Genomic DNA, 22,309 nt, shown 5'->3' with positions numbered 1-22,309 from the left:
CTCAATAGAACTTCAAAGGCTAATGATCAACCACACAAGAATCAAACAGGTTCACATTGCAATGATCCACAGGTTAAGAAATTCTTATTCTCTCTATGGCAGGGAAGTTTCTCCTTTAGAAACTGCACTTAATTTAAATTAAGTAGGTCAACTAGGCAGGGATGTCCATTATCTCCCTCCCTCACTTTAGCAATAGGACCATTGGCAGAACTGGTAAGAACAGAAAATAAAATAAAAGGGATAAAAATAAAGAAAAAGGAGTATAAAATCAATCTATTTGCAGGTGACATCATAGTATACTTAACAGAACCAGAAATATCAATAAAAGAATTACATAAGAAATTGGAGTATGGAGAAATATCAGGGTACAAGATCAATGCAAATAAAAGTGAAGTGATTCCAATGAGTAATCCGGATTATACAGAATTTTAAAAAGAATCACTATTTAAATGGCAAACACAAGCAATTCGATACCAAGGTATTAGGTTAGATAATAATTTAAGCCTCTTGTACAAATTAAATTATCAGCCACTAATAAAGAAATTGCAGAAGACTTGGAACATTGGAAAGAATTACTACCAACGTTGATAGGGAGGGTAAATTGCATTAAAATGAATGTCTTCCTAAGGATACAATACTTATTTCAATCGTTACCAATTCCCTTAACAGATAAATTCTTTAATGAACTAAAGAGAATAATAAGGAATTTTTTATGGTAAGGGGGGAAACCGAGGATAGCGTTAGATAAATTAACAAAGAGGTACAACTAAGGTGGTTTGCAGTTACCAAACTTTAAAAATTATTATAGAGCAACACAATTAAGGTATTTATCAGACAAGGGAAAAAAGCAGAATGGACTAAGATAGAGCTAGATAAAATAGGGGAGAAGGTACCGGAACATATACTTTATAAGTGGGATGAAAAGATGATACGATATAAAAGCTCACCAGTATTGCATCATTTACTCAATATATGGAAGAAGATTCACTTAGAAAGGAAAAAAAACAAATTACCAAACACCAAAGTTATTATTGACGCAAAATCATCTAATCTCTTTTACAAAAGATAACCTTTCCTTTACAGAATGGGAGAGAAAAGGAATTAAAAGAATATAAAATTGTTTTTTGGAAAATAATTTATTAATATTTGAACAATTGAAGTACAAATATGGAATAACTCATGGTACAATGTTTGCATACTATCATCTGAAAGCCTACTTAAAGGATAAATTGGAAAACAGACTGAGATTACCAGAAGGAAGCAGCTTTGAATATGTGATTACACACACAATGATAATTAAAAGATTTATAACAAACATGTACATCAAGCTGCAAGAGAAGGAAAATGATGTAATAAGCTATAAACCCAAACAAAAGTGGGAAAAGGATTTAAACAAAGATTTAAAAAATGAAACATGGGAAAAGTTATGTCCTGGAACTATGAAGAATATAATGAACACAAGGTTACATATGATACAGTATAATTGGTTACACAGGTTATAAATCACACCCCAAAAGTTAAAAAAAAATGGGATCCAACATTATCAGATAGGTGTTTTCGCTGTAAGAAGGAAATGGGAACAATATTACATGCAATTTGGGCATGTGAAAAAGTGAAAAAGTTTTGGGAAAATCTAAATCAGATAGTAAATAAAATCACAAAAAAAAACATACCAAAAAATCCTAAGATCTTTCTTCTAAGAAGTAAGGAATTAGGCCTCAAACTGGATGAAGCACAAAAAAGATTTATTATGATAGCCTTAGCTGTAGCAAAAAAGTGTATAATGTCAACTTAGAAATCGGAAGAGAGCCTGATCCAGCAATGGTGCATGGAAATGAATAAATGTATTCCATTGGAAAAAAATAACATAAAATTTTAAAAATAAAGTCACATTATTTGAACAAATTTGGGAACCATACATGGAACATAACAGAGAGGGCTTGCCACGGACCTCCACCCCCTAAAATGATAAGACAAAATGACTTGATCCAGTGTATAAAAGTAGATGACACATTTTTCTTGTTTACTTTTCATTGTGTGATGACATTGCTTAATGGCTTTATTGTACTGTATATGTTGAACGTTTATTGGTTTTGGAGGGGGGTGGGAAGGGGGAAGGGAAGGGAAGGGGGAAAAGGGGAGAAAATGTCACTGTGTATATTTAAGAGGGAAATGTTTGTATGTATTTTGGTTGATATGGTTCACAGTGTGAAAAATAAAAATTAAAAAAATATAAAAAAGAAACTGCACTTACAGTATGTTTTGAAATCCTCTCGATAAACTTTACTTCCTTTCAGAATTTGAGTAACAATTTTATATTTGACATTGAAAATACCAATACATACACAGAAGACAATTATCTTATCATGAAATATTAGGATTTCCTTCAACTTGTTAAATTTAATTGATTAGATGTGAAGTTTTGTTTTAAAAAAAAATACCTGAAGGGTCTTATTCCATCATCTCCATTACCAAGAACAACTAAAGGAGCAATGTGTAGGAATACCACTTGGTTGCTCTCCAAGTTACATGCCAATGTCTTGCATGTCCGTCATCATCACCGGAAATTGAACCCACTAGCACAATTTAAATCCTAAAAATGACCAACTCTTACTTAGAGGTCACAGTTCAACTCAAAATCTTGGCTTCAGATTGTTAACTTTATCTCAAGTTATAAAAACGCTTTCACCTACCAATGAGCACACTAAGCCTATGAACTGTCCAGAATTTCCCCAAATGCAAATCATACAGAACCAGAAGTTGGCAATTGAAAGGGCGATGTCATCTGTGAACACTCAAGAGCATGAATGCATTTTACAATAAATTCACGGAACTTTATTTGCAGTGTTCATTACCAATTGTAAAAGGTCTATTCTTTTTCTATCTAAGGAAGCAAATGACAACACCTGTGATCATTATTTTACATTACAACAATAAAGATTATTTAGAGAAATAAATTATAACATTTAAAATCTTTTGTGGAATTAAAGTTTGAGTGAATTATTTTCAGGCAGATTCTTTGACGCTATAAACATTAAAATTTCCAGCATTTTATGAGCTATCGTTGATGTGCTTCAGCAAATTTATGGTTATGCCCCCTGGAATTCTCTCTATTCCAGATTCCAGGAGTGGTTAGCATTCACGTTTGCTAACTGAGCAAGTCAGAAAACACACTAACAATGGACCCAAGGGCAAATTTACTACTGCAATGTATAGTGAGAAATGTACATTTCAGCCTGCTTTCTGTGCTTAATCCCAGCAGTCAAGGATCTCAATGGCTTGTAACAAGAGCACACCAACAAATCATGAGGTTGCAGACAGCAGAGGTGATAGATAGGCAAGAACATGGTGGAAATTTGTTGCTTCAAAATAGGTCAAAGGCAATTGTGTCCCGTTACAAGAGGCCCCTGTGCCTCATACAACAGCTAACCACTACATCACCACCAAAATGATCTAAATTCTAGTAACCACTCGTGCTAACAGTTACTTCATCACTCCAAATGTTGCAAAAATACCTCCTTGAAATTCCCTCAATTCCAGATTTTGAAACCTCTTGGTATTACTAAACTCCTAAACTCTAATTCTCGGATCCCAATGCACAGAGACTTTGCAATATCCTTCTCAAAGAAGAGAGACAAGGACAAGCCTGGGAATTGCAGATGGGTGAGCCACGTAAAGTTACTGGATTCTGAGAGAAAGGATTTACCTGTATTTGGAAAGGCAAGGAGAAGTCACTTATCAAATTTGATTGAGTTGTTTTTTGAAGAATTCAACAAGAAGATTGATGTGAGGACTTACCTTTGGTAAGGTTCTGCATGATAGACTGGTCAGATATCACACAGAATCCAGGATGAGCTGGTCAATTGGACACAGAATTAGCTTAATGACTGAAGTCAGATGGTGGTCATGAGGTATATTATTCAGATGGGAGGCAACGATGGTTGGTGATGGGTCCATGTCATCTACATTAATGACTTAAATGACATGGTTAGTAAGTTTGTGAATGACACAAAATTTGAAGCTAAAGTGGACAGTGAAAAAGATGATCTGCAATTAACTGAAGAAGTGCAAAATGGAATGGCAGATGGAACACAACTCAGACATCACGAGATAGGTTAAATCAAAGGCAGGACTTACAAACTGACAGGTAAAATACAGAGACCAAAAGGTACTGTCCCATGAAAGTGGCATCACAAGTAAACAGGGTGATGAAAAAAGTATTCGGTCAACATGTCTTCATCAGTCAAGGCACTGAGTACAGGAAGCGAGACGTCATGTTGCAACTAAACATCAGTGAGACTAAACCTAGGAATGTTGTATGCAGTTGTGGTTGCCGCAGCCATAATAAAAACATGACTAAACTTTAAAGGATGCAGATAAGGTTAACAAGTACTAACTGGCTCAAGTGAAAGGAGAGGCTGGGATGGTTCTCTCTGCAGCATAGGAGGCTGAGAGGGGTCCTTAATGACATATATAAAATCAGAAAGGTCACAGTCTTTTCACAGGCTAAGGGATCTGACAAAAGGGCATAGCCCTAAGATTTAAAAAGGAGGGTGGTAGGTATGTAGAATGATCTGCCAGAGGAAATAGGATGAAAGGGATGTGGGACAAATGCAAGTAAATGGAACAAGTTTAGATCATGAATTCAGTCACCATGAACAAGGTAGGCCCAAGAGTCTATCTCCATGCTCTCAGGTATTAATCACCATCCTATGAATCCCTGACCATGAGCCAAGCTGAATCAACCCAGGCTTCTACCCAAAATCAAGGCTACTACCAATGATTATGTTGGAGCCATGCAACATTATCATTAGGTTAGAGTCCTTGCATGTATATCTGGAAATCGCACATACATTTTGCACTCTTAATTCTGACTTCCTACTGTTTGTTTTGAAAGTAACAGCAATGGCTGGAAATCCAAAATAAAAACAGAAAATGAGAAAGAGAAGCAAGGTTAATGTTAGGTTGACAAATGTGGCTGCCCAAAAATGTGTGCATGTTTCCATTATTTTGTATATGATTTGAATTGTGTTAAGCTTTCAGGGCTGGCTCTCATCCTACAGCAGTCTCCCACTGCTGCTCTCAAAGATTTCCCTCTGTCTTGGGGATTATCTTTGGCAACTATTTATTGAACATCTTTTCTTACTCTCACTTCTGAGACATTACTCCCACCTCCCAACTAACAACTGTCTAAATGCCCAACCCTGGGTTCAAACATAAATTCTTCTCTAATGCATTAACAGCTAAAGCAGTGACATTCCAAAGAAAACCGAACAAACCCATTCATCACTATTTAGGAAAAAATCTTGCAAAAGAAATGAACAGCTGCCCCCATTGTTCAAAACTTCTACAACATGATTAAGGATCATTTACTGACAAATAATGCACCTGTAAACTCAATGTACACCCTTTGGAAATCACAAATTAGGAAGAGTAAAAAAATTGTTCAGGGAAGTTGAATTAGTCTAATTTCAAATCTTGTAAAAGAGTACCTGTTCCAGAATCCTGAAGATATTTAACAAAGAAGTGACAGCAGAAGCCCAAACACTGGAACTCTTTACAGTAAATGAGCATTCCAAAGTACTCAATACTTAATCCAAGTGGGGAAACAAATTTAAGTATTTCCACCCCCCCCCAAACAACTTTAGGGAGCCAATTAGCCCTTAGACTACCCTTATTTTCAAAATCAGGTGACAAATGCAAAGTTTAACTTTTTTGTTATTCTTGGCTCAATCAGAAAATTACCAGTCATTAATGAATATATAGAAGTATGTCAGAAATCATTTATTTTTATCCGATGATAGAGTGAATTCCTGAACAATTATGCTCAACAGTCAAGGGTGACTTTGCTCTATTAGCAAATAACATTTAATGCACAGACCTTTATGCTTCAGAAGAACAGAGTCTTTGAATGTGCTCAGACTACTCACTCATCTCTTTTGGAATGATACAAAGCATTTGGCTTGCTTTCACAAAAGGGAGACTCTTGATCCCACTTGATGCCTCTCAAAATGAGTTCCCCTTCCTCTCTCTCCAAAGAGATCAGGAAAAAGATCATTTAAAATGTTTTTGTAGTTAGCTTGAACACAGAACAACACAGTATTACCACAATAAAAGAAGCTTTCATTAATGGTGGTACGTGCCTTGAGCATAATCTTCCCCTTCCCCATTCACTATGATCATGGCTAATCTTCCTCAGAAATCATGTAACCCCAGGATTTTGGATGGGAAGATTTTCCGGACCATTGGATGTTTTCGTTGTTCACATTATTACGAGCTTCTGTTTGAGGAAAATGGGATTATCGCTGTAAGGAATAATATAGACAGAGGGACTGAATGGTCACCGTTGACATTTAACATTTCTCACAAGCACCATTACAAGTCACAGCCCAGCGACAATTCAACACATTGGAAGAACTGAGGGAAGACTTGTCACAGTCTGTTCCAGATTCGATACATTTGCAAAGATATTGTGATTTTGTGATATTGATATTCTGACTGCTGGCGAGAACACAATTTTTTGAAGCAGCTCTTGTGGAATTCAGAGCAAAGAATGGTCTGTGAATAGACCCTTCCTTTCACTCTTGCATCCCGTTAAATTGGCTGTTCAATGTCCTGGGATAGGAATGGGGGTTTGGCTTTTCACACTTGACCACTCCTAACTGGGACATTGAACGCATTCACATTTACAAGGAGCCATCCCCGGGGTTATGACTGTGCTACCTTCTACCGGTGACATTATGACACATCGAGTGATGTTGGACTCTGCCCTAAATCCTGAACAATGTATTATGATCTTATATTTGAACAAAATTAATTATGCATAATTAAACTTTATGTACAGTGCAGTATGAGCCCTTCACTGTTAGTCACAAACAAAATGAAGCACTTTGCTTCCCAAAACGACCCTCCTGGCACAGGTCAATCCACTGAAAAGACCCAGTCTATAGCCCCTTTCACACTTGCAAGTGATCCCAGGAATCAAACGCCAATCATCCTTTACAGTGCCAAGTGTGAAAGCAAAATCAGCTCAATGTTGTTGTGCCGACCTATATAAACCTTTATAAGGGACCATGCAAGCAATAAATAGTAATTAGCGGACAATTTTTTAAACAGGGTGGGAAATTTGGTAGCGTTATAGCACTCAATTTATATAGGAGAGAAAGTTGGTCGTGCTATCAACTACAATTTATAAAGACCATGGGAAAAAGCAATGATGGACCTGCCTCCCAGAATTCCATGAGGCAGAGAATGGACTGTATTCCTGACTACATACATGGAGCATTCATAGAGGGGTTTCTCTGCTGCATGGCATTCTGGGAGGTCAAGTTCACCAATGCTTTTCTTCCCCCGACAGTTTTTATAAATTGTGCGCTGTAGCGCTACCAATTTTCCCACGCTATATAAATTGTGCACTATTGCTATTTAATTCCTCTCTCTCTCTCCTTCGCCCACACCCCCCTCCACTGCAACTTTCCCATGGCAAAGTTTATACCTTCATTTTAATATTTTCTTCCTGCACTCATGCAAAAACTTGAGTCATCTCAATCCCACAATGCAATTACCCCTTTCACCACCAGTGTCTGCAGATGCGGGGGATTGTACTAAGGGTCGAGATGACATCATCTGATGCCAACAGTGAGCTGATTTTGCTTTCACACTTGGCACTGTAAAGGATGATTGGCGTTTGATTCCTGGGATCACTTGCAAGTGTGAAAAGGGCTATAGACTGGGTCTTTTCAGTGGATTGACCTGTGCCAAGAGGGTCTTTTTGGGAAGCAAAGTGCTTCATTTTGTTTGTGACTAACAGTGAAGGTCACTTGGAGAGACCACTTCATCTTACGTGTGAGTAGCAGTGAAGTTACTTGGAGAGATCGGTGCCAGAGTCTTGGAAGTTTTATGGAGGCCGCCCAGTTCGAGTCTTGCCTACAAAAAGACCAGGAGTGTTATAACCACAGCTCATATGGATGGACATTTCTTCAAAGGCAACACAAGGAGAATTTGAGAGTCTGGAGCAGCCACAACTCCAGTCTTCCCATCAGTTCAGTGTGAATTCTGGGCAGCAAATTTCAAAGGCCTACACTTCAACACTGAATTTGAAAGACTGAACTTTGAAGTAACTTTCTAGATTCTGGCCTGGACTGTAATGGTTTGCATATATCACACAACTGCACATATTTGGGGATAGATAGTTTAAAAGTTATAGTTTATGAATTAGAAATAAAATTACTCTTTTAAAATTAGCCATTGTCTAGTTCCTTGCCTATTGCTGCTTGTTATGCATGGTTCATTACAACATCCACATACATTTTCTGAAGAACCAGATGAGCATGGGAAATGAGGCCCTGGAACTGAAAGGGAACAGGAAAAACAAGGCCCTAATGATTAGAAAAGGAGTGTAGAAATTAGGACCTCAAAGGGAGCACATGAAACAGAGGCCTTAGAAATGAGCTCGACGAACAGAACCCAGTGAGCTAAATGCCAAACCATCAGGATTTCTGAACAACCAAAGAGTGGATTATCAGAGATTACTGTATTTGGCTTGGTCTGAGCTGCTCCTATTCCCTAATCCATCTTAGATTGGTGTCCAAAATTGAACACAATGCTAACATGGGGTCTGGCATCAGCTCAACACAATAGGATATCACTTCCTCTCCTGGCATTCAACACTTATGAGAATGGCATCTCCCACTGACAGCTGGTATTTCTTTACTGCTGTGTGCACCATCAATAGAAACATCTGCCAATGTCAAATTTCACCTGACCATTATCAAGCAACAAACCATGCAACTATCGATGGAAGTAACTCACCACAAACAGTTCCATTTCAATGACTCATATTCCAATTATACGTTCAGATTTATCGTCGGAGTACATACATGACATCACATACAAACCTGAGATTCCTTTTTCCTGCAGGCGTGACAGAATTACCACGAATTGCTAGTGCAAAGTTTAACCGCATATAGCGTGAATGTGTAAACAATCAAAAGAACTCTAAACAGATAATGAATGCAAACAAACTGATTGTGCAATTCAGGGAGAGCGAAGAAAATCAATAAAAGTACGCAAGAGTCCTTAAATGAGTCCCTGATTGAGTTTGTCATTGAGTAGTCTATGGTGGAGGGGTAGCAGCTGTTCCTGACCTGGTAGTGAGAGTCTTGTGGCACCAATACCTCTTTCCTGATGACAGCAGTGAGAAAATAGATCGACAAAATAAATTTCTTACCACAAAGGCCCATTCATGCATTAAATTCCCTTTACAGTAAGATTTTTTTATTTTAAATTAGATCTAAAATTAATTTCCACAAGTACAATCATCCCCAACTAAAGCCCCAAAACTGGTTTTGAGCAACTCACTAATCCAAGAATAATGTTCTCAAATTTAATACCGACATTCAAATGGGTGCAACAGTTGTGTAAAATGGATTCGGTTGAGGGTTCCATGAAAGGAACTGAGAAGCTGCAGCGCAGTACAAATTGAGAGATTGCAGGCCATTAGAATTCCACACTCCTGTTCGGCTCCGAATCATGGGTCCTCTACTGGCATCACCTACGGCTCCTAGAACGCTTCCACCAGCGTTGTCTCCGCTCCATCCTCAAAATTCATTGGAGCGACTTCATCCCTAACATCGAAGTACTCGAGATGGCAGAGGCCGACAGCATCGAGTCCACGCTGCTGAAGATCCAGCTGCGCTGGGTGGGTCACGTCTCCAGAATGGAGGACCATCCCCTTCCCAAGATCGTGTTATATGGCGAGCTCTCCACTGGCCACCGTGACAGAAGTGCACCAAAGAAGAGGTACAAGGACTGCCTAAAGAAATCTCTTGGTGCCTGCCACATTGCTGATATCGCCTCCAACCATGCATCTTGGCGCCTCACAGTTCGGCGGGCAGCAACCTCCTTTGGAGAAGACCGCAGAGCCCACCTCACTGTCAAAAGACAAAGGAGGAAAAACCCAACACCCAACCCCAACCAACCAATTTTCCCCTGCAACCGCTGCAACCGTGTCTGCCTGTCCCGCATCGGACTTGTCAGCCACAAACGAGCCTGCAGCTGACGTGGACTTTTACCCCCTCCATAAATCTTCGTCCGCGAAGCCAAGCCAAAGAATTCCTAACCTTTGATCCAGTTGTGGTCATAAAGCTTCCGAGAAGAGACCTCCTCCGGACATCACTGTTACCTTTTCCTCTCTTTTCTTTGGCTTGGCTCCAATGGATGTTGAGGATGGAGCGGAGACAACGCTGGTGGAAGCGTTCTAGGAGCCGTAGGTGATGCCGGTAGAGGACCCATGATTCGGAGCCGAACAGGAGTGTGGGTATGACAACGGCTCTGTATACGCTTATCTTTGTGAGGTTTTTCAGTTGGTTGTTTTTCCAGACTCTTTTGTGTAGTCTTCCAAAGGCACTATTTGCCTTGGCGAGTCTGTTGTCTATCTCATTGTCGATCCTTGCATCTGATGAAATGGTGCAGCCGAGATAGGTAAACTGGTTGACCGTTTTGAGTTTTGTGTGCCTGATGGAGATGTGGGGGGGCTGGTAGTCATGGTGGGGAGCTGGCTGATGGAGGACCTCAGTTTTCTTCAGGCTGACTTCCAGGCCAAACATTTTGGCAGTTTCCGCAAAGCAGGACGTCAAGCGCTGAATGGGCAACTAAAGCGGCATCGTCTGCAAAGAGAGTTCACGGACAAGTTTCTCTTGTGTCTTGGTGTGAGCTTGCAGGCGCCTCAGATTGAAGAGACTGCCATCCGTGCGGTACCGGATGTAAACAGCGTCTTCATTGTTGGGGTCTTTCATGGCTTGGTTCAGCATCATGCTGAAGAAGATTGAAAAGAGGGTTGGTGCGAGAACACAGCCTTGCTTCACGCCATTGTTAATGGAGAAGGGTTCAGAGAGCTCATTGCTGTATCTGACCCGACCTTGTTGGTTTTCGTGCAGTTGGATAATCATGTTGAGGAACTTTGGGGGACATCCGATGCGCTCTAGTATTTGCCAAAGCCCTTTCCTGCTCACGGTGTCGAAGGCTTTGGTGAGGTCAACAAAGGTGATGTAGAGTCCTTTGTTTTGTTCTCTGCACTTTTCTTGGAGCTGTCTGAGGGCAAAGACCATGTCAGTAGTTCCACCAGGCTCACCTTACAAAGCCGTCCTGTCCAGAGAAGAAACAAGCCTTCCGTCGTGCATGCAGCCATCTTCAGCGCAAACTCCGGGAAATCCAAAATGAGTGGTGGACTAGCCTCGCCAAACGAACCCAGCTCAGCGCGGACATTGGCGACTTCAGGGGTTTCTACGAGGCTCTAAAGGCTGTGTACGGCCCCTCACCCCAAGTCCAAAGCCCGCTGCGCAGCTCAGACGGCAAAGTCCTCCTCAGCGACAAGATCTCCATCCTCAACCGATGGTCAGAACACTTCCAATCTCTTTTCAGTGCCAACCGCTCAGTCCAAGATTCCGCCCTGCTCCAGCTCCCTCAACAGCCCCTAAGGCTAGAGCTGGATGAGGTCCTCACCCTGGATGAGACATATAAGGCAATCGAACAACTGAAAAGTGGCAAAGCAGCAGGTATGGATGGAATCCCCCCAGAGGTCTGGAAGGCTGGCGGCAAAACTCTGCATGCCAAACTGCACGAGTTTTTCAAGCTTTGTTGGGACCAAGGAAAACTGCCTCAGGATCTTCGTGATGCCACCATCATCACCCTGTACAAAAACAAGGGCGAGAAATCAGACTGCTCAAACTACAGGGGAATCACGTTGCTCTCCATTGCAGGCAAAATCTTCGCTAGGATTCTACTAAATAGAAAATACCTAGTGTCGCCGAGAATATTATCCCAGAATCACAGTGCGGCTTTCGCGCAAACAGAGGAACTACTGACATGGTCTTTGCCCTTTTCCTCTGATACATCAGCAATTGCACTGGTGCTTCTCATGTCTAGAACTCAACAGGTTCATCACCAATTACCACCTTACCCTCATTTTCACAAGGTCCATCCCATCTACTTCTTGACAGACCAAAGTCCACAAGCTCAGACTTCGACAGTTATCCGGATGACACTTACCTACTGATCAACATTGTAACCACTGTGCTTTTGAGAAGTTTTCCTTTTTTCTTCCGATTCCTCCCAAATTACAGGTCTATCATTTTTTTCCTGTACTTCCCCATTCTCATCTTCTTCACCCACCCCCCCCCCACCCCACCCTCCACATTTAGTGGATCTCATATAATTTCAAACACGCTCCACAAAACACTTTCCCTTCCTTCTCAGCATTCCAAAGGGACTCTTCCTTTCTCAACTCCCTACCTCATCTGTGCATCTCAGCCAATGTTCCCTCTATTTCTCAGGGCACTTTCCCATGCAACCCTTTCGCTTCACCCCTTTTCCTTCCACCGTGTGGGAACTCCTAGAACGTAGGGGATGAGGTTAATGGGCGATTGCAATCTGAAAAGACCTTTGATGAGAAGACAATATTAGAAAACATATAGATAGACCTTGACTTACGACTGTAATTGGGACAGAGAAATCAGTTGCATCTCGGAATGGCCATGAGTTTAAATTTTGCCCGCGGGTGTTGAGTACCGAAGTCTTAAAGCAAACTTTTAAAATCAAATCTTTTCTTCATCATAGATTTTTGTTGTATTTGACAAACTAGAACAGGGATATAGGGCATGTAAGAGCCAAAATGTGCATACTTATCTTGTTAGTTGGCATCCTGGAGTCCATAGGCTGGGCACAGCCATCTTGATACTTGTGCACATGCACGAGTCTTCGGTTGGCGCATGCATGAGAGTTAAGAACCCTGATGATATTGAATTTGCACCCTTAACTCTCACGCATGCGCCAGGTGAACTCCAATGCGCAAACCCAGCATGCATGCACCAACCAAAGACTCACACATGCGCACAGGAATCAAGAAGCCCCACCCAACATTTGGACCCTGGGACGCCAACTAACAAGGTAAGTATGTACATTTGGCTCTTACATACCCTGCGTCCCTATTATCGTTTGTCAAATACAACAAAAATCTATGATGAAAAAAAGATTTGATTAAAACATTTGCTTTAAGACTTCGTTCAAATACAACACAAACAGTGCAAATTTTATACATTTTCTTATTTTAAAAAAAATTTGGTCATATGTGCACATGGGCTCAAGTCTAGTGGGTCTTAAGTTGGGAAGTACCTGTATTACTAATACAAAAAAGTGGCGGCGACACTGGAGCTACTGTAACTGCCCCATTGCTGGACCCAGGGCTGCGGGGTCCTACGGCAGAGTTCTACTTATGACGGCTGTACAGGCTTTAGCGTCCTGTTAAGGGGCCAACTGCAGGGTCCGGGCCCAAGATTGTGTTTGGCAGCAGCCATGAGGGTTTGCAGTCTCAGGCAGATCAGCAGACTTGCACATGGCACCAGTAATGGGGAGAGGGAGAAGCAGAGGAGATGTCCCCAAGGACAATTATCTCTGTGACAAACCAGTGAGGGCCTCTGTTGCTGACCGTGAGCTGTTGGTGATTTGCCGGTGAGTAATTCAAACAGGCTGCTGACGACAGGAGGTCAAAGGATTCACACCAGGCTGCAGGCTGCTGGAGACTGGTATCAGATTGGGATTCAAGAGGATGCTGAGGGTAAGGAAGGCTCCACAAGGACCCTGGGCATTGAAGGCTTTCTCATCATGTCAGAGGTTTGAATCTGACTTCGGATTTCCGATGGTTTAAATTTAATTGGAGTCTTGTGTGGCTGCAAAGGCTGTGTGAGCACTGGAGACGAATCCACAGACACTCAGTGACTCTGGGTGGGGATTCCCTTTTGCTTCTCTTTCTCTGACTGCAAGGGGTGTCAAGCAATGGCAGACAAAAGGAAATTTCATGCAATATTACATTTTTATTTTATTACACAACTAAATAGTTTCTGATGTGATGTAATTAGCATGAAAATTGAGCATGAATATGGAGGTCATCTAAATAGCCAGCTTGCATAGAGTTGTAAATGCTGTTCAAGCCTTCATGCAAATCAATTCTCCTCCATCACTTTCCTGTCCATTCATCTCGTCATATCAAAAGACCTTGCCCACCCCAGTCACACTCTTTTCTCCTCCATATCATTTGGCAGGGGATACATGAACTTGAAAACGCAAACCTCCAGACTTAAGGACTGTTTCTTTCCCAATATCATCAGACACCTAAATCAACCTCATTTGGGGAAAAAAATAAGGCCCCTGCACAGTTTTAACTAGACTTTATTTCTTTGTTTTGGTAACACTACATCCTGCAATTCTGTTATATTATTTATCTGCTGTACTTTGTACAAGTTGGCTTTTCTAGACAACATGGAAAACAGAGCTTTTCATGTATCTCAAAGAGCATATGACAATAAAACAATAGAGAAGAATTCAAAGATGTAGCCACTCAATGTGCATCAAGTAATTTAAATTATATACATACAGGCCCATGAACTCATGCCGTCCAATTACATCAATTGACCTATATCCCAAGTTTGAAACGGTGGGAGGAGATCAGAGACCTGGAGGAAACCCACGCAAACACAGGGAGAATGTACAAACAGCACCGGATTTGAACCAATAGTGTTGCGTTAACCAGTATGCCAACTGTGCTACCCCATTTGCCACCCTATAATGTTCCACTTATTTGTTAATAGCTTCTACCATTTTATTTCCTGAATACACGTTTCGAGAATTCAGAAGTACATCATTGGATACAAATCGCCTTGAAAAATTCTTAAAAGGATGTGAAAGGAACTATAGAACTGCAAACCTTTATAAAAAGGTTAAAATAACTTGATTGCAAAACATATCTCAGTCTAAAACTAAGGATATTTCTGCCTGTAACAGCATGAACAATGTCAGAAATAAAACTTCTCACACATGAGTCTCTTTAAAACTGATGACACGACAAGCTTTATTTACAAGTCTGCAGAGTTGGACTCAACTGGCTTCTCACCAGTTAAGTCCCGATACATACAGTGCATTGATTTTTATACCCTTGTTGTTTGCCCTTCCCCTACTTATTAATACTGTTTTAATTGGTTAGTATTGCAAAAGCATTCTAAGTACAACTGCATTTTTAATTATCACGTTCGTTACGTACGCTGCGAACTCTACATACACTAAATTCTGTTTCTCACCCTTCTTATCAATCTTTTGTCTCCTGCATGTCTCTCACTATGACCATGGAAAGATATGTTTAAAAAAACATATCCAGCTGAACCTTTGTCCTTGGCTGCTAGTAAGCTCCCTGTCCGTTCTGGCTTCCCTTTTTATGATTAATCATCACATTTTAACTTAAGCCATTTTAACCTAAATTCTCTATATATAACAATCCACCCCTTTCTCTCTTTAAAATGTGTGTATGCAAAACCAGAGTCCATCAGGGCATGGTGGGCCTGAGTCACCCTTCCAACCGTTAAGAGGGAAAGGAGTGGTATTAGGAATCTGTATATAATGACCCATATTATTTCCTTCTTTTTCCACACAAGGGGTATATGGATGTTGGGTGGTATTTTCTGCCCAGCATTTCTCAGGAACTGAGGTATGGGAAATAAAATTACCCTCCTTTCTTCCCCAAATGTGGTCCTGAAACAGGACCACTGTGTCTCTGCATTTCTTACATTTCACACCTGATAAAGACATAGGCAAACTAAGAAAAATCAAAGAACATAACAATAACATTGTGAATCAAGTCTTTCTGCGAAATCGCAAGGTAAGAGGTTTTTCTCCAGGAACACAAGTCCAATCTGAGTTCGTATCAGGGTCCTGAGGCGCCTCTACAGGTCCCTTAAATCTGGATGCGTGCGTCCACCCCTTCTCTCTTGTTCGTGCTGCAGCCTCTGTAGTTAAGAGAACTTGGTATGGACCTTCCCACTGGGGCTGGAGTTTTTCAGTTTTCCAGGTCTTGATGAGAATCCAGTCTCCTGGTTCCACTTTGTGTAAAGAAAAGTCTAAAGGCGGTATTTGTGCCAATAGTCCTCTCTTTCGTAAATCTGTAAGAGAGCGTGACAGTGCCTGTCAATAGTTCCTAACAAATATATCCCCTTCCCCCAAGGTGGGACACCCCTCAACTGTACTCCAGAAGGGAAGCCCAAACATCATTTCATAAGGGGACAACCCTACATCTTTTCGTGGGGCAGTACGAATTCTTAATAAAGCCAGGGGCAGACACTTTATCCAAGGCATTTTAGTTTCCACCATTAATTTTGTCAATTGCATTTTTAGGGTTCCATTCATACGTTCAACCCTCCCTGAGCTTTGTGAATGCCAAGGGGTATGCAATTTCCAAGAGACCTGTAATGCATTACAAATCAATTGCTGGATTTTTGAACAAAAATGTGGACCCCTGTCTGAGTCTATAGAATCCATTATATCATATCTGGGGATTATCTGCTCTAGGAGGAGGCGAGCTACTGTAGAGGCTGTAGCATTTACTGTTGGGAAGGCTTCCACCCATCGGGTAAAGTGATCTATTACTGGTATGTAGACCACTGCTATTTCCTGGGGTAATGTCAAGGCTTCTAAAGTCAGAATAATCATCTGTTCGTGTGTCAATTCCTTTCCTCTTGATGTAATTAGACCACGCTCCTTCCAGATCTTACCAAAGGTATGCACTACCCCGTATGCGTATTTGGAATCAGTGTAAATCGTTCCAATTTTCTTTGCCAGTATTCTGAGGGCTCTCTGCAAGGCATATAGTTCACAGGACTGTGCTGACCAGCTTCCGGGTAGTCTCGTGGATTCTACTACTTTCCAAGTATTTCCTTCTATTATAGCATACCCACTTCTTCTCATTCCGTCAACACATCTGGCGGAGCCGTCAATGTAGAATTCATATCCTTCTCCCAGCGGAGTATCGCAAAGGTCTTCTCGGGTCTTGGTCTGAAGATCCGTCAACTCGACACAGTCGTGCTCCACCTCTCTCTCTGTTTCACTGCCGTATAAAAACTGAGCTGGGTTGCAGCTATTAATCTTTGCAAACTGTAGATCTTCTCCAACCATTAAAATGGTTTCATACTTTAATATGCGAGAATCAGTCAGCCATCGATGGGCAGTTTGTGTTAATAAAACACTCACAGAATGGGAGGTGTACACAGTCATCTTTCCTCCAAAAGTAAGTTTACGTGCTTCCTCTACCAACAGAGCAGCAGCCGCTACTCCCTGGATACACGTCGGCCATCCGCGAGACACTGGGTCCATCATTTTGGAAAGGAAAGCCACTGGGTGTCGCTGACCGCCTTTTTCCTGTGTTAAAACCCCCACTGCTGTTCCTTGGTTATGAGTGACAAATAGCTGGAAGGGCTGTTTTAAAGAGGGCAGAGTGAGTACCGGGGCTCGTGTCAGGCGATGCTTCAAGTCCTCAAACCATCCCTCCTCCTCCTGGGTCCATTTCAATGGATATTCATTTTCATTTGTCAGCTTTTCATACATAAACTTCACCAACGCTAAGTAGTCCTCTATCCATAACCTACAGTAACCTAAGAGTCCCAGGAATTGTCTTATTTCCTTCTTATTACGGGGTAACGGCATTCTAGTGATTCCCGCAATCCGTTCAGGGGTAATCCGTTTCTGTCCTTTACTTATCTGGTGTCCCAGATATACCACAGTTCTCTCAACGAACTGTAACTTGTTCCTGGACACCCGTAGACCCTTTTTCCCCAGATAATTCAAGAGTCTAATTGTATCTCCCCTCATTTCTTGTTCCTTGGGTCCTGATGATAGTAAATCGTCCACATACTGCATTAGTTGGGAATCATCAGATTGTGGATAGTCCGCCAGGATTTGTTCTAGCATTTGTCCAAACAGGTTCGGAGATTCAGTGAACCCTTGGGGCAATACAGTCCACCGAAGCTGTCTCCGTCTACCTGTCCATGGATTTTCCCATTCAAACGCGAACATATCTCTACTTTCCTCTTCTAATGGACACGTCCAGAAGGCATCCTTCAAGTCGATAACACTAAACCACTCATGGTCTGGGGGAATCCGACTCATAATAGTATAGGGATTAGGCACCACTGGGTGGCGGGTCTGAACAATAGCATTCAAACTTCTTAGATCCTGAACTAGGCGATAGGATCCATCTGACTTTTTCACTGGGAGTATACGGGTGTTATAAGGTGACATGCATTCTTCTAATAGTCCGTCTCGTATTAGAGTCTCAATTACCGGCTGTAGCCCTTTTCTCCCTTCCAAAGAAATAGGATACTGACGTTTCCTTACTGGCTGATGACCTGGTATTAATGTGACATGTAAAGGTGGGATGTCCAGACCTCCTCGATTTCCCTCCTTATACCAGACTCTCTCATCAATCTGCCGTTCATCCTCTTCCTTTAGAGCACAGAGGTGGACTCGCACTTCTCCGTCCACAGGGAGAGCACCCAAACCTAGGAGAGCCTGTAAGTCCCTTCCTAGGAGGTTAAATCCAGCCGACGGTAACAACAAGAGGTCTTGTACCCCTTCTCTTTCTTCCAGTTTCACTGTTACTTGGGGAATTATTGATACCATTCTGGGAGCCCCTTCTATCCCAGAAATTTTCAAATTACTTTTTACAGGTTCAGTCCCGATTGGCACAGTTATTACACTACTTCGTTCCGCTCCTGTGTCCACCATAAACACCACCTCTTCTCCCTTGGGACCAATTTTTAGTTTTACCAGGGGTTCCCTCTTATACTTGGTCCCTAACATTTGGAACCCCTGACCCCCCTAATCTTCTTCCATAAGTTCAAGGGCACGCAATTCCCTCTTGTATCGGGGGCATTCCCTCTTAAAGTGTCCTTCCTCATTGCAGTAATAGCACTTAACGAACCTCCGGGGTCTTCCCTCTCTTGGATATCTTGGATTGTTTAGAGGAAGGTTTTGTTTTCTTTCCCCTCTGGATTCGGCATTCATCTGTCGGATAGTCTGTACCATAACCTTTGTCGCCCTCTTTTGATCTTCTTCTTCTCTCTGCACATATACTTTTTGCGCCTTTTTTAACAGGTCGCTTAGGGGTTTTTCGCTCCAGTCCTCCTCCTTTTCTAGTTTCTTTCTAATGTCCTGCCATGATTTGGAAACAAATTCAATTCGAATAAGCTGTTCACCCATTGGTGTACTAGGGTCCACGCCCGCATACTGTTGGACATTCTTTCTCACCCTCTCCAAAAAATCAGTAGGGGACTCGTCTTTCCCCTGGTGGTTCCCAAATGCCTTGGTGAAATTGTGACCCTTTGGCACAGCCTCCCGTATCCCTTTAATTGTCCACTCTCTATATTGTCTCATACTTGTCAATCCCTCGGGTGTTCGTTTGTCCCACCTGGGTTCATTTAAGGGATATTTTTGTTCATGGGGTCTGGGGTCCCCAGGTTGTTCATATTCCCACATGAGGAGGGCAGCCCGTCGAATCATCTGCCTCTCCTGGGGTGAGAATAATGTTCCCATTATTGCCTGCATCTCTTCCCACGTATATGTGTTTGGTCCCAAGAATTGGTCGAGCTGTTCGGCCAGTCCTATAGGATCTTCCAATAACTTTTTCATTTCTTTCTTAAATCCCCGCACCTCTGTACTAGTTAGGGGAACATTCACATATCCCGTTCCCCCTCCCGGTCCTCCCATAGGAACTTCCCTCAGGGGATTTAGGCTTATTGAAAACTTTGATGGTCCTGGACCAGTCTGGGATCTTGTCCAGGGTCGGTTTACCGGTGGAAGTTTAGGGTCCGACTCCCTTAATTCATTCTTTTTTTTCCCGGCCCCTTTCGGGGCAATCAGATTCATCACCTTTCCCCTCCGGTAATGAGCTTTCCTCGGGCGCAGTAGGCACCGGGGGAATATAAGGAGGGGGAAGGTTGTCCAGAGGTTCCCACTTCTTTTCTCCCGCTACCCTCAATTTAAAACATTTTGTTAAGGATCCTGGCCAGGGAACCCAACAAAATGCATATGCTGACTCTTCTTGATTCACCTTTGGTCTCGAATTTACATATATCTTTAATGCTTGTCTAACCCAATCCTCATCAGATCCAAATTTCGGCCACCAGACCGAGGAACCTTTAATAGGTTGTTTCGACCAAAGGAGACAATATTGAACCATCTTTTTCTTGTTTTTGTCTCGATATCTTTTACTATCCCAATTTTCAAACATTCTCCCCAAAGGGCTGTCAAGGGGAACTCCCAGGAATTGTCCTGAATTTTCAGACGAGCCCTTAGATTTTGATCCTCCCATTTTCCCACCTAGATCCGTTTATCGTTGCTGAGGACCCTCTCATTCTGGACCCTACTCCCTTCTTCTCAGACGCCTCGTCCGAGGTACTGTCCCTCCTTCGGTTACCGCTGAGGTTTCCCTGGGGTCGACCCCTCTCTTCTCGGCACTTCGTCGGAGATGCTGTCCCTCCTTCGGTTACCGCCGAGGTTTCCCTGGGGTCTATCCTAGAGTCCCACGACAGGGTCCTCACGCCACGACAAAAGCTCTATACCTGATCTATTACGTTAGGTTTTTTTTATCCTAACAGGTGTATCCCGTTACACCTGTTACCCAATCCCCACACCACAATCGTAAGTCGTCACTTACCGGTGTCTTCTCGGGGATTGAACCGTCACCCTTCTCCTCTCCGTCTTGTCGTGTCACCTTGTCCGGATACCACTCGCTCAAGCCGCCCGAAGCGACGAGCAAGGGACTAGGAGCCGCTGAACTCAGCGGGGTGCACCACCTCCGATGTCCCTCTTCTCGCCTCCCCTCACGGCCAGAGTGTAGATCCCGGACGAGCCCCCATTTGTCAGAAATAAAACTTCTCACACATGAGTCTCTTTAAAACTGATGACACGACAAGCTTTATTTACAAGTCTGCAGAGTTGGACTCAACTGGCTTCTCACCAGTTAAGCCCCGATACATACAGTGCATTGATTTTTATACCCTTGTTGTTTGCCCTTCCCCTACTTATTAATACTGTTTTAATTGGTTAGTATTGCAAAAGCATTCTAAGTACAACTGCATTTTTAATTATCACGTTCGTTACGTACGCTGCGAACTCTACATACACTAAATTCTGTTTCTCGCCCTTCTTATCAATCTTTTGTCTCCTGCATGTCTCTCACTATGACCATGGAAAGATATGTTTAAAAAAACATATCCAGCTGAACCTTTTGTCCTTGGCTGCTAGTAAGCTCCCTGTCCGTTCTGGCTTCCCTTTTTATGATTAATCATCACATTTTAACTTAAGCCATTTTAACCTAAATTCTCTATATATAACAAACAATAATTTTGTTGTGCAGTTGATTCAATGTTTGTTTGATAGAATACGATTGAGAAAGTATTTTCATTATATAATGGATAAATAACAACAACCACATGAAAGGAAGTGACACAACTAAAAATAGAATGACTTGCGGCGGCCCACAATTGCGGAGATCGGCCGGCACATTGTACGGCAGCAGATGCAGACAGAGATCGCTAAAGCGACTCCCAAGACAATGAACCGGCGGGGGTAGAAGCTTGGGCAACATCAGACCAACAGCCCTAAAATGGCGTTGGTCAAGGTGCCCAGCTAATTCAGCAGAAACAGGCTGGGGAAGAAGGACATTCATATGCATGGATGTTCCCGCCCGCTATTGTTATTCATACGGATGATTCAGTCAATCAGCAAAAACGGAGGGAACTTGTGAATATAAAAGCAGCCTTTCCAGCTCTAATAAAGGAGTGAGCTTAACCTGCTACACTGTGTATGTGTGTTTCTTTGTAACGGTCAGCTACAGACTAACACAGTACAACCACAATATATTTAAATGTCAAATTTCCGATAATGCCTCCAAATATGTTAAATGTTCAGTGGAGCAAGGTTAGAGATGTAGCTTAAGCAGCAACATGCCCATCTGAGCCAACATTCATATTTCAATTCAATTTGCACTCTCTCCACTTGTCATTTGAATTGAGATGGAGGTCATTGCCATGATGTACTGGTAGAGTCTGCCATTGAATTTGTAGTAATGGGTCAGATCAAGCACTTCAGATACTGGTGTCTCTGATCTCTGCTCCACTCAATGCCAAGCCAAGTGGTGGATCTGGATCATGTTGAACTGGGGGTCTGCAGGCATCCCGCATTTAGCCCCTCAGCTTTCCTCCACCCATGGTTTGTGCACTAGTTTCTGCTCCTGTCGTTTGAATGAAGATGGTGACTTGTATTGAAAAGTTTTGGCTGAGCTACTTCACACTCTCTAATAAATCATCAAAAGCACTAATTGCAGCAAAACAATTTTTTTTATTTAATATTTAAATTAATGTGAACTTTTTCAAAAAGATTTCTACATGTCAAAGAGATTACAAACGATGCAAGAATGTCGTGAGCTGTCACA

The 22,309-nt window shown here is 42.1% G+C and overlaps 1 protein-coding gene and 1 long non-coding RNA gene across 8 annotated transcripts in view; both read right to left on the bottom strand.

Moving 5' to 3' along the window:
- ttc28 (tetratricopeptide repeat domain 28) overlaps positions 1 to 22,309 on the bottom strand; it is a 1,007,267-nt gene that overhangs the window by 627,182 nt on the left and 357,776 nt on the right. The gene's annotated exons all lie outside the window — the stretch shown is intronic.
- LOC138761163 (uncharacterized) lies at positions 14,878 to 21,217 on the bottom strand. The gene is made up of 2 exons (XR_011356151.1): positions 20,531 to 21,217; positions 14,878 to 15,983 (listed from the first exon to the last, which is right to left on the bottom strand). It is a non-coding gene; the product is annotated as an uncharacterized lncRNA (long non-coding RNA).

This window comes from Narcine bancroftii, chromosome 4 (genome assembly GCF_036971445.1).
Source record: "Narcine bancroftii isolate sNarBan1 chromosome 4, sNarBan1.hap1, whole genome shotgun sequence".
Lineage (NCBI taxonomy): Eukaryota > Metazoa > Chordata > Chondrichthyes > Torpediniformes > Narcinidae > Narcine > Narcine bancroftii.
This window is presented reverse-complemented; position numbering and strand designations above follow the sequence as displayed.